At 35.8% G+C, this 13,096-nt stretch overlaps 1 protein-coding gene across 1 annotated transcript in view; it reads left to right on the top strand.

Moving 5' to 3' along the window:
* Positions 1-13,096, top strand: part of mRpL3 (mitochondrial ribosomal protein L3) — a 110,897-nt gene that overhangs the window by 53,686 nt on the left and 44,115 nt on the right. The window lies entirely within an intron of this gene.

The following is a 13,096-nucleotide window of genomic DNA, read 5'->3' as shown; positions in this document are numbered from 1 at the left end:
GGGCTACGGCTGTTTGAAAGGTTTTCTTCCATAAAATTAACCGATTCTAGACTAATTTGACTCAACATTTCCAAATCACGTATAAATTTTTAGGAATAATCAATATAAACTATGTTATAAACAAAAAATTGTAGGATTACTTACCGAGTGTGCACCGTTCGACGACGCCATTGCTTAAGCTTGTTTTCGTCGCGGAGCGGCTCGTCGAACTGCGGGCGCGTGTTTCCTGATAGCGAATTTTTCTCAGAAAAATTAACTTAACTTTGGAGACATCATTAATATAAATATAATTTTTATGGCCGTTAAATAATAAATGGTTTTTAGTAGGTCCGCTGCTCGTTTAAACTCAACGGTTTGTACAATGTCCGCTATTGGTCCAGATTCGACCAATTTTGTCGCGACACGAGTCGACGATGACGTTTTACCGTGTTATACGAACACGATCGCAATTTTTTCGCCGTGTTATAAGAATCCCGAATTCGTGTTATATGAACCAGTGTTATAGGGGGGGGTCTACTGTATATGCTTTAAGGCAGCGTTTCTCAACCTGGGGGTCGCGAGACAATAATGAAATCATTTTATGAGAAAAAATCATTTATTATAAACTTATAAACGTTTTACTTACAATAAGTACACATGTAAAGAAAAAATAATGTGATGGTTGCATTTGTTTTTCATTTAAAATTTTCTCCATACGTGGATCAAATTACAGAGCATGTACACATCAAGTTGGAACTTGTAAATTCCTCATGTATGTATACGTCATTCATGCATGTTCATACATAGCCGTCGCTATAAACGCAGCGACATAAAATAATAGGAATAGTTGTATTACATTTTTTATACTGTCGGTATTTTCTTAATGTATAAAATTAGTGCAATGTGATTATATATTTAGAAAAATTTACATTTATAATTACAGTCAAAATTCAATTAGTAATAGCAGAGTCGATAGATTAACTGGTCTTTCGACTACCTATCTTCGTTACTTGCTAAAATCAACTAGAGACAAATATTACCACCAGGGGCACTGCAATCACCACAAAAGCGCTAGATCGGATCGCAGTGCGGTCGAATGTTTTTATTTTTTATTGAAAGATATATAACCTTCGACTTCGATTTCATAATTTTTCTATATGAATTTTATTATAAGAATAAAAAAGCTTTTATTTAAATCCACAACCAGTTTTATGGATAAATAAATGGCACTTAATAAAATATTAAACACCTTCCACCGCTGAGAAATGTTTATTTAATAAAGATTGATATTTCGTTAAATAAATAACAAGGAACAAAACTGACATAATAGTACAATTATTAAATTGTGCTATTATGTCAATTTATTATACGTTAAAAAATTATTATACACAGTGGTGATATTCAGCGGGTTCGCACAGGTTCGGCCGAACCCGTTGTTAAAATTTTCAGTTTTCCGAACCTTGTTAAACACACGGAACATTTCTCAGTGGTTTTGTTTTTTTTTAAAATATATTAAAATATACGTATTATACTCTGTAATACTACTAAACTAGAGCCTTATACCCCGATCGCACCGAGCATTTTAATCTAGATTGTGAGCAAGGTCGGGGACTATGTCTTGGTGCGATCTCTCTCGACCGTTTCAATCTCGACCGAAACGAGGTTTAATCGCGATCGATTCAAGAGAGTTCTTGAAACTAGATCCAGTCACAAGAGAGATCCCACAATCCCACGTGCGCGAGATAATACAAAATGGCTGTGGAACACGTGTCAGGCTATGGACAGCGAAATAAAAAGAATATTGTATTTCGAGAGATGATGACATCTGTCTATTATCAGCAGTGCCATTCGGGGTGAAAAATTTCTCTGCCTAAAAAAACGAAAAAAGAAAAGGTCGACAGCTCTGATATACTATTGTTACCTGGTTTCCACCCAGGGCTCGTTACGTTCCAAATACGCCACTGATTATTAGATATATCGCAAGAAAAGGTATTGTATTTATTTCTAGCCAAAACTTCCATTTCGTTTGTCGATGATTGTCAGGAAAAAATTTTCTGCTAGCGAACCCTTTGTTAACTATTTCGAATATCACCACTGATTATACATACAAACAAATTATATTATACATAATAATAAAATTATTATTATTAAAATTTACTTTAAGTGAGAAATTTTTCTATGTTTTTTACTTTCAACTGATGAAATAAATGATTGATTAATCGTTCGCGTGAAAAATGCAATCGACAGGTAACAAAAAAGTACAAAAATCTGGAGGTCAAGTAGGACTTGTGACCAGCATTGTGACATCCTATCATCAATGTAACAGAACACTGATTTAATATAATATCCATTACTGAAAAATAAACATCCATGTTTGGGTTTGTTAATTGTTCACATACTTTGCTTTCTTCCCAGTACATCAATTGGCAAAGCTTATAGCTTGGATATAACAAACCTCCTCGAGATTTGATGCAGCATCTTCAGGTTTTGCTGTTAATATATTTTTGTATTCATCACAACCAAGTGATGGCAGTAGATGATGAACAATGTAATCTCCTAAATAATGTAGAATAAACTTAGATGTTTCTGGTGCACAATAATCATGATCTAATAATTCATTATCACTAGGATCTCTATAGGACAGGCTTTATTTCTCAAAAATTCGTAGACAGATGGTGACTTAATTTTTAAAAGCAAACAGTCAAGTAACCAATTAATGTCATATATCATACCCTTTTGCTTTTTATATGGCATGCTTTCAGCATGTGCTCTATTACAAGTTTCTGTCTCGGTGGTAAGGAATCAAGTTTATCAGCTGACAACTGTTTTATTTTAAGTTCAGCAATTTCTTGATGAAGCTTGAGATTTTCTGTTTGAAGAGTTTTCAGTTTCTTCCTATAGATTATCTTTTGCTTTCTGCACCGATACAAATCCTCTTTGACTTTTAACAATTCAGACTGCAAAGCAGAGATTTTATTGATATATAACAGCTCAAGATGCTGTGTAGTTGCTGCTTCAGATGTGGAGGGCAGTGGCGTGCCGTCATTGGAAGCGATGGAAGCGCCGATTCCACCTTCCAATGACCTTCCCTTGTATTTTATAAAATATAAATTTTCATATTTTAACGTACTTTGAATTAATTAAAATTAATATTTTATTATAACTGCATTATGTATCTTTTACAAATTTCTATACTACATGTGAAAAAAAAACGATAAGATTGCTATTGTATATTCGAATAATTCGGTGGCGGAAAGGAATGTCGAAACCGGGTCAGTTTCTAATCAGCCAGATTATATAGGCATTAGCACATGCGGTTTACAGAGCACCAACCTCACCCGGTTTAGCTGGTAGAAGCGACACACGCGTACGGAGTCCAACTTTATAACCCGGACCGGTTCTGAGCTGTTAGCCGCCTGCCTGTCAACTTCCAAGCAGCCAGATTATAGGCATTGGCGCATGCGCTTTACAGAGCACCAACGTCACGGTTTAGCTGGTAGAAGCGACACACGCGTAAAGAGTACGCGACTTTATATCCCGGAGCGGTTGTGGGCTGTTAGCCGCCTGCTAGATATTCGGCCACCCTCGCCCGATTATGTGAGTCACGAGTAGACTAGATCAACGGCGGGCAACCCGCAGGCCAGCTACGGCTGGCGAAAAGTTTCTATCCGGCCCGCGAGATCTTTAATAGATTATTAAATTGGAAAAATAACTATTAATTAGTTATTTTTCCAATTCTTTGTAATTTTCGAAAACGATAAAAAAAATAAATGTAGTAATTAACTTTTTATTTATTTATTTCATATTTGCAGACTAAAAAAATTACGAGTCACAAAGAAGGCGTCAATTAACTACTACGGCGCGGAAAAAAACGTAAAATTTATTCTGGCCCATGTTATAAAAAGGGTTGCCCACCCTAGACTAGATTTATAACAACCCAACCGATAGGAGTTTACTGGCACGTTTTTATGATAGTTCTGTATAGTTGACAGGAGTTTAAAAAACTTCATTAAAATATTTGATATATTTATTCTGCGTTTATTCCGCTCTCCCATCTTATATTACTTACGGATTTCAATGTTAAACCGGTGATATTACGATTTAGTATGTCCCATCTGTAAGGGGATGCAGAAAAAAACGTGTACAATTCTAGTACAGTGTTAAAAATTAACTGTTACTTTGGCAGCATCATTTACAACCAAATTTAATGAATGAGACGTATAGTACATACAATGATACAAAAAAAAGCTCTAGAATTTATTTTCCTTAAATTTACGATTTATATATCCGTTGTCATAAAAATTTGTCTTTCCACTGTTTTCCCAAGACTACAGATATTCAGGTACAAAGTAACTGGTTTCGACTTATTTCTACTTAAGAAGTGACTAAATAATTAACAGATTAGGGAATGGGGACATAAATAAAATCCTGTTGAAAGAGCCAGAATTTTACTTCAACAAAAGCTTAACAGAACCAATCACTCGCTCAGTACAGTGGGAAACTGATTTCCGTGTACACCTGGTATTAAAACGAATTAGTTAGAAAACGAATGACTATTAAGTTTAACATAGTTAGATTTTTACAGCTACGGTGAGAAACGTTTAAAATTTACAACAGCCCTGTGGCGTCCTTTGAGATATACTAGTGATGCGACAAAAGAGGCATTTGACATTGACCGGTATCGGCACCCTCGGGATTTGGCACGCACACACTCACTACACACCTACCTGGACCGTCACTAGTTCCATTCATTAGCTACTCGTATCAAGATATTTGACTAAGTGGATTGTTTTAAGATTTAAAAAGTAAAGAATATTTTATGTTATTTTTATGTACGTTTCTTTACAAAGCTATATTTTAATTATAATTTTCTTTAAAAGTATATTAATACAATCGAACAATACATTGTACCAGGTATGTATATCCACCGCACATTTTATTTCACCGAGTAAGTTTTTATAATTTATTTTTAATTTTAGCCCTTATATCGTGGCTAGCGATTCGGAATGTAATTGTGATATTAAAAATACATTTAGAGAAGTCTACAGTTTTTACTGGCTTATCGAACAAATGAATACGAATGGACCCTAGACCAGTGATTCTTAACAGGGGGCCGCGGCCCCTGGGGGTCCATAAGAAGTTTGCCGGGAGCCGCCAAATTATGCAAAATTTCCTTCAGAATATAATATAAAAGAAAATTGATGTATAATCCGAATATCGTATTGAAAAGTGAAATAAGAAAGATAAAGTTTTCCTATTTAGTTTTTATTTATTTATTTTGTATTTCTTCCTACATACAACTTTGTTAGTACAGAAGAAATAAATGTAAATATGCTACTTACACCGCAGTATTTACTTCTTTTATTCCAAAGCAATTTTAAGAAACTATTAATGCTTGGAATTTTAAAAATAATTAGGAAAAATAGTAGGCTTTGAAAATTTAAATATTTTTGCAAAAGTTATGCAAAATCCTTACCACAAGTGGGCGTTTTAGTTTTAGTTTAGTTTTAGCATCGACATTGGATCGATTTATCGACATGTTTCTTATTTTATTTTCTGTTAAAAATTAATGAGTTTTCATGTTTAATTGTGAAGTTTGAATGTTATTTAAATAGATAATGAAATAATAAAATTATGATTTACATTTATTATATAAAAAATAAAGCAATAATAAAAAAATCAATTTATTATAGATAAATTATCAAATATAAATTATTATTAAAAAAATGGGGGTCACAAAAAAATTATGAAATATTTGGTGGGCGGCGAGTATAAAAAGGTTAAGAACCACTGCCCTAGACCATCACTGACGCGCAATTAACTGATTGCCCCTGAAAGTCGGCTTCTCACAGAAACACAGCTTCCCTGTCGTCAAATGTCACGGCACGCCACTGGTGGAGGGTTCTTCTATTTCCTTTTCTACAGTTGTTACTTGGGAGGTGTGTATCATGCAAATCTAATGATTAATAAAAAATATCAGACAATTAATCTTAAAGTATTTATAAGAAAAGTTGGGCCACAGAAAGATAGCCCTCAGTGAATCACAGTGGGTCTCACAAACCCAGCTCAATCTTTAGTTAACATTTTTTAAATATAAAATGTTCCTTAAAATACTGAAAAAATTTATATTCCTCCAACTTTTTAGCCCGATTAACATGCGGTTAGAACGTTTTTTTTATTTGATTTTACTTAGACTAGCTGTCTTAAGTTCCAATCGAAAAATTTACCGGGAAACTCATTACTTCTAGATATTGCGTAATCGCGGGAAAATTAAACCAAAAGTATTTTAGTTTTGCGGGCAATTTTACCACGGAATGTTTCTATGAAAACCAGTGGCGTAGCGTAGTGGGGGCGGCAGGGGCGGCCCGCCCGGGCGGCACTTTTAGGGGGCGGCAGAATTTCACAATAAATACACAATACACTACAAATACACCTGTACAATACACAATAATGATGATTGTTCTTTGCCGAAAAGTTTTTTAGAATTACAGTATATTTTAGTCTTTTGAATTGAGATACCTAAATAAGGAGGCGGCGAAATTTTCCTCCGCCCCGGGCGGCTGACACCCACGCTATGCCACTGGCTGCGACATCTTTATCCACTATCCAGAGACAGGTGGAAGCCTCGTTACAGCACTCTATTATATACACAAATTATAGTTATTAAATAAATAAACAGTATTTTACAATTCATAACTGTAACGGAATTATATAATATCAATATTGGAAGGAAAATACAATAGAAGACATTAAGTTGTCAATTTTATTGTTGAGATTTCAATAAAGAGTACAATAATTAACATTTTTTAAAAATTTAAATAATTATTATAAAAATATTCAACAATTTCAGTAGGATTGGTAAAAATTTGATTCAATAATTTTTGATTTAAATCCCGAATTACCAGATATAGATAATGAATATCTATAGTACGGCAGTATCAATATCTTTTTTATTATTCGTTTTAATGAATGCTATTACGGGGCAAGGTTTTAGAATACGTCTGAAAAGAAAACCCATGAGTGAACCGAGTTTGTTATCTCTCAGTTCTCCTACCGACAAGGATATTACATATAACGAAAATTCGAAGGACACGTCGTTGCGACTTCAGCTCAAAAAGGACAATGGTATCGTAGGTCTTCGAAACATTTTAGAAAGAAAAACTAAAAATTCCAATTTGAATTGGCTTACAGGACCAACTAAGAACAAGTTACAAGTTCAAATGGACGATGTCGATAAGTATATACAAGAACGGGATGACAGTAAACAGAGAATTTTAAAATATTCGAGAACAATTCCGGTAGAAAAGAAAACGTCCTTTTTTATCGAAAATTACCGAAAGTACAAAAATTCATATTTTAAACAAAAAAATGCAAACGAAGACCCGGAGCAAAAAGGAAGAATGTATAAAAATGCAGACGAAATGAAAAAATTACACGGAGATGTTAGATTTGAAAAGAAGGATGGGGAAATAGGCCTAAATCGTCCAAACAGAATGCTAATCGGACCAATTAGACAGAAAGATCATTATAATAAAACTCGTTTGAAACAGAACAGAAAGTTTAAACCAAAAAGCAAGAACCTAATGAAAAGATTTGGTCGTGCCGTTTCGATAGCAGTGATGATTTTCACCATAGTATCATTGACGAGTCTCATCGCTACTACTATGCTGTATTTTTGCACTAAATTATATCGCAAAAGAATGCGTAAGCAAAAAACAGATAAAAAGACACAACCGCCGGAGTCTGTTTTTATCGCCGTCCCGAATTCGCCTACGCACGGCGCGGGTGAAGAACCGAAATTTGAATCAAATATTCATGTTAATTCGAAAGAAGAATCGAATCTGAAGAAAACAATCTCATTATTACAAGATAAACCAAGAGAAAATTGCATAGAAGAAACAACCCCGTTACTAATACTGGAATCAAAACCCGAGCGGGATCGGTACGATTCGTCTTCCTCGACCGAAACCGAAACTATTAAGATGATTAAGGTCACGAAAACATCCACAAATGAGGAAGGTTCCGATAACGAGGAAACAAAATATAGCATGGAATCATATACAAGTCGTTCGTCTCAAAAGAAGGAAAAACTCGAAAAAACTGTCGAATTTCCTCGTAATCAAAATCTGATCGACTTAAATAAAAACGAAGATGAAAAATTTACTTTAGATTTTTTAAGATCTTCTGGAACTCCATCTAAAGAAGCGAACATTCCAGGAGCGTTGTCGAAGATAAAGACGGATAAAACTGCCTTAAATCAAGCAAAAACAGAAAAAATAAAGAACCGTAATAAAGAAGATAAGCCAGAGAAGCGTCCAATTAGCAAGTTATCCATATCCAATCAATCTTACGATCTGTATGCGGTTCGCAGGATCGAGCGTACCAACGTACCATCGACATCATTAGTACAAAAAAAGATATCAAAACAGGTTACGCATTTGGGAGATAGCAACGAGTATAAGAAATTATCCGTGGATCGTAATCTAAATGTCACAGAAGATTGCCAAGCGAATGTCCTCTCTTTGAGCGAATCGAATGGAGAAGAAGTCGAAAAATCTCGAGTCGAACTTTGCAGTATTCTGGATATAGCCAATAAAAAATTAGTTGAAAAAGAGAAAAATTTCGCCAAGAAAAAAAGGGGTTCACAAAGTAAGAGCAAAGATCCGATCCCGAGAAATATTCAATCCGAGGAATATCAACAATTGAGAAGAGAAAATGCAGAGATTACACTAGAAGCAATCGATAATTCTGTCCCTCCGAAAGATAAATTCGTCCACTTATGTACAGACGAATCTTCGGAATAGTCTATGTAGTCGAAAGAAAAATTAATATCGTATCGGTTTTAAATAAACTAGTTAAACAAAATTCGAAATACAATTATCGTTTTTTAATTACGAACGAATATTTTCCAATTTAACACTTATTAACGTAAAAATGATTTGCATTTATTTTAAACAATTTATAAAGGGAATGGTTACTTTGTCGATAGAAAGTAACGCATCGTGGATTATATGGAAAGGTTCAATTTTTGGTAGTATGAGGTGAAAGACGAGGAACAATGCGTAAGAGTTAAATCATTCACTATAAAAGGTTGAACAAGATTATAATGGAATCTGCCAGGGATTCGAGTTCGAACCCGGATTAGCTTTTCGGGAATTTTCATGAGATCTGGTCAGAGTGTGCCACTCTTACCCAGTGGCGTAGCGTAGTGGGGGCGGCCCGCCCCGGGCGGCACTTTTAGGGGGCGGCAAAATTTCACAATAAATAATATCTTGTAAAAATTTGAACCATTTCATTTCATATTTTTGTCGCACCTACGATTCGGACCGAGTGAAATGAGCACGGAATTTTTCATTACTTTACCTAAATAAGGGGGTGGCGAAATTTTCCTCCTCTCCGGGCGGCTGACACCCACGCTACGCCACTGATCAAAACACTTATTCATTTAAGTAACGTCAATAAATATGTAAATTAGAGCTAAATTGAAACTGAAAAACGACGAAAATAGCGATTATCTAACATTTGTTTACAGTTTTACCTTGATTTACGGAGAGGGAGCGACTTTCTTATTGTAGTCAATTTTCCACCAGACAATTCTGAGAGAATGCTTACTCGTTCAAACAGAATCAAACAACTAGAAGTTAGCTAATTAGACCCTAAACGTTATGGAATAATATAAAAGAATGGTAGCTAAGCGACACGATTGTCGCATAGCTATCAAATTACATAAAAATAAACATTAAAAACGCAATTTTGTCATCAATACATTAAGAAAGAAAGAAAAAAAGAAAAGAAAGCGCAGAATTTAACGGTGAAATTGTAGTTTTTTTACGCAATAGATAAAATTTAATAATTTTATATTAAAAGACAGGGTCCAAGAGACCCACTGCGACTCAGGCAAGGGCAAAAAGTTACATGACTCACTGAGGATTAAGATTACATAAAAAACATATATTTACCTTTGGTATTGTCTTTTCGGGATCTCTTCCTAGATTGTTCCTCATTTCTTGTGAGACATCGCGTTGATAGTTTTTGAGGTATAGACTTAGTAATGTACAGTACAGTACTTAGAACAATTAGGGAAGTTTGATGGATATGCATCTGACGTTAATGCCCAGCGATCTCGTGGAATTTCTACTTTCTCTCCATTTATAACATGGGAGTAGGTTTTTAAAATAAATCTACTCGCAAAATTTACGTCACAAACGTAACATTTACTTGTTAGCATCTTGTCGTCTGTGGAATGCATCGCATCCACTCCTCAATCTTATCGCTAGGAACACGGAAGAAATCGCTCTTCTCGTTCGATGACTTATATCCTGCCTTGAATCCTGGCACAAAGCGTGTTGACATTTTTATGTAGCTAAAAAAAAACAATTATTATAGGTCGAAATCACTGACTTCAGTATATACATAGCAAGAACAACGCTCTTCTGCCAACTTCTGCGGCAAATATTGGCTCTAGCTAAGTTTGAACTATTAGTCGAAAGACCAGCTAATCTACCGACTCTGGTAATAGTAAGGTTTACTGTTATTCCTTTGGGTGGGGATCGCGAAATATTAATTTTATTTATATTTACTATTTGGGGGGTCGCGGGGCTAAGAAGGTTTTTTTTTTTTTTTTTTTTTTTTAACTCTTTCCGCCCTGTGGGCACTAAGAGGGCCTCTTATAGCAAGCCCATTATGGGTTCGGCCAGGCCCACAATGGGGCGGCCGGGTGGTGAGGGACGGGGACCGACATATCCGGACGGACCATCCCCCGAAAAATTCGTGGGGATTTTTCGACCCGTCCGGATTCGATCCCGGGTCCCCCAGGGCGGCAGGCTGCTAACCTTGACCGCTCGGCCATCCGGCCTGGGCTAAGAAGGTTGAGAATCGCTGCTTTAAGCATTAAGGTATACATGCATTTAATTCTCTACTCATTATGGGACTATTAAAAGGATTAATAGAAAATATAGAAAATTAAATTTTCAGTATTTTTCTCATCGAAAGGGTTTTCCCAAGAATTTTTAAAATAGTATTATGGTTTTAGCGTATTTTTCGATTTAAAAGTTACAATACGAACCCATCCGACAGCTTTTCCTTTGTCTAACGTACCGAGACTATAAAAATCACGAAAAATCCTTTAGCCCACATATTCATCTATTCTCGTGACTTTTTCTCAGTCACTGAAAATGTATATAGCCTACTATAAATATCCGCCCCCCTTTTAGTTCTCCGCCATTTTCTGTATGCCAATCCATGTTTTAATTAATATTATTAGATACTTACTTAATACAATATAGTGACTTGAAAGATGAATGATAAATTTCTGATAATGCACTCTTTTCTACATAAACTCTCAAAGAACTAATTAGAAAGAGTTTCTAAACGATCGAAACTCGTTGAAAGAGACCATTTACATTTACATTTAATTGAAAAGAAAGGGGGGTGCCTCCAGGTTTCACTCATAGGTACGACCTGGAGGTTGGGAGGGAAAAGTTGATGAAATGGGAGTGAAGGTGATGAAGGATAGGGGATGAAAATGGGGCAAAGTGGGATAGAAAGGTAAGAGTACATAGCGCCAGCCTCGCAATTACAGAAAGCATAACAATACATAACACACATTAAAGAATTGACCGAAATACATTGATGGGCGCCAGATAACGGCCAGTACATAAAATGTATACATATAAAGATACAACAAAAACATGCCTAAGAAACAAGATATGTACAGTACAGCAAAATCTCGCTTGTGTATTACACGTACAGGATACACAGATAGCAAGAGTGGACTAGCACGTTTGCACAAGGGATAACTGTGCTACTTACCCTGATACACAATGAAGGAACAGACTGTGAACATGCAGCGACAGCTAATAGAGCAGCATAACCATTGGAAGCCTGGAACAATTGCCGGGGAGAAAAAGTTAGCCAGCTGATCAATCATTTCTAGCAGATTGTTGGTCGCATGGTGGGTTAAGTGCTGCTGTTGTTTCCAGAAATTTCATGAGATGTTTATAAATGTTCGGGTCTTCCATGAATCTGCTGTAAGGACATGGCCAGTTGTTTCCGGCATGGAGCACGTGCCCCATGAGTCTGACTCTCTCCTGTGTGAAAAATTCACAGTCCCATAGATAATGCTGACTGTCTTGGATTGAAGTACTGTCGCAGGGGCAGATGTCCATGTCTTTAAATAGCTGTTGAAATTTCCATGTCCAGTAATTAACTGGGTCATGGAAAAGGTAGGCACAAGGTGTTTCCATTTAAGTCTTTCCTTAACGTTTGGGATAAAGGTGTGTGTTGGAAGAGACCACCTACAGAGAACTTGCATGGACATTATTTCATGTCACCAAATCGTCATCTGCACCGTGCTGTTCGTGGAGGTGTATATAGTTTGGCATGCATCTGAACATTTATCACATGTAGAAGATAGCAAAACATGTATTTTACTTTCCCGGCTCTGTTATATATAAAAGGAAAGCCATGGGAGCATTTTTACATTTTTGAATTCAGGGGGACAAGAAATGCGAAATTTCAAGTTTTTTTTCCTATATGTATAAATGTGTATATGTGAAGTGGGCAGGATTTTGTTCACCCAATTTGAAGCTTAATAATACCCATAAATTTTGTTGAAAATTTCTGAAATTTTGCAGGGTGGTTGTGAATTAGGAGAATCGATGCTATTATATTTTGGTAGTTAAAAGGTTAAAGAGATCGTGAATCATATCTTGAGTAGAATCGGACATAATGAAGATTTTACTCGTTATTAACGTTTACAATTTTTTATAAAATTAATCTCTACCCTCAATAGCCCACCAGTGGCCAAGCGGTCTTTGTATCCTGAACACTGGGAGTTCGGTTGTGATTCACGCTTCGCTCGGACGGGCTGGCCACGTGGAGTTTTCTGGGTTTTCTCCACGTCTGTAATGCCTAAATAAGGGCCAGTTTCCCTTACAAAGACAACCCAGAAGGCCACTAAACAGATCGCCCAAGTGTTGTGCTGCCATAACTTAACAATCTAATCTCAATATTAGGTTTTTTGCCATTTTTAAAATAATTAAAAATAGGAAGTTTGTAACAAAATCTCATAACAGATGGGATAGTCACGCAATTTGTTGTTGGATTTTTTACTAGG

Source organism: Centruroides vittatus, unplaced genomic scaffold (genome assembly GCF_030686945.1).
Source record: "Centruroides vittatus isolate TY-2023 unplaced genomic scaffold, ASM3068694v2 contig_898, whole genome shotgun sequence".
Taxonomy (NCBI): Eukaryota; Metazoa; Arthropoda; class Arachnida; order Scorpiones; family Buthidae; genus Centruroides; species Centruroides vittatus.
This window is presented reverse-complemented; position numbering and strand designations above follow the sequence as displayed.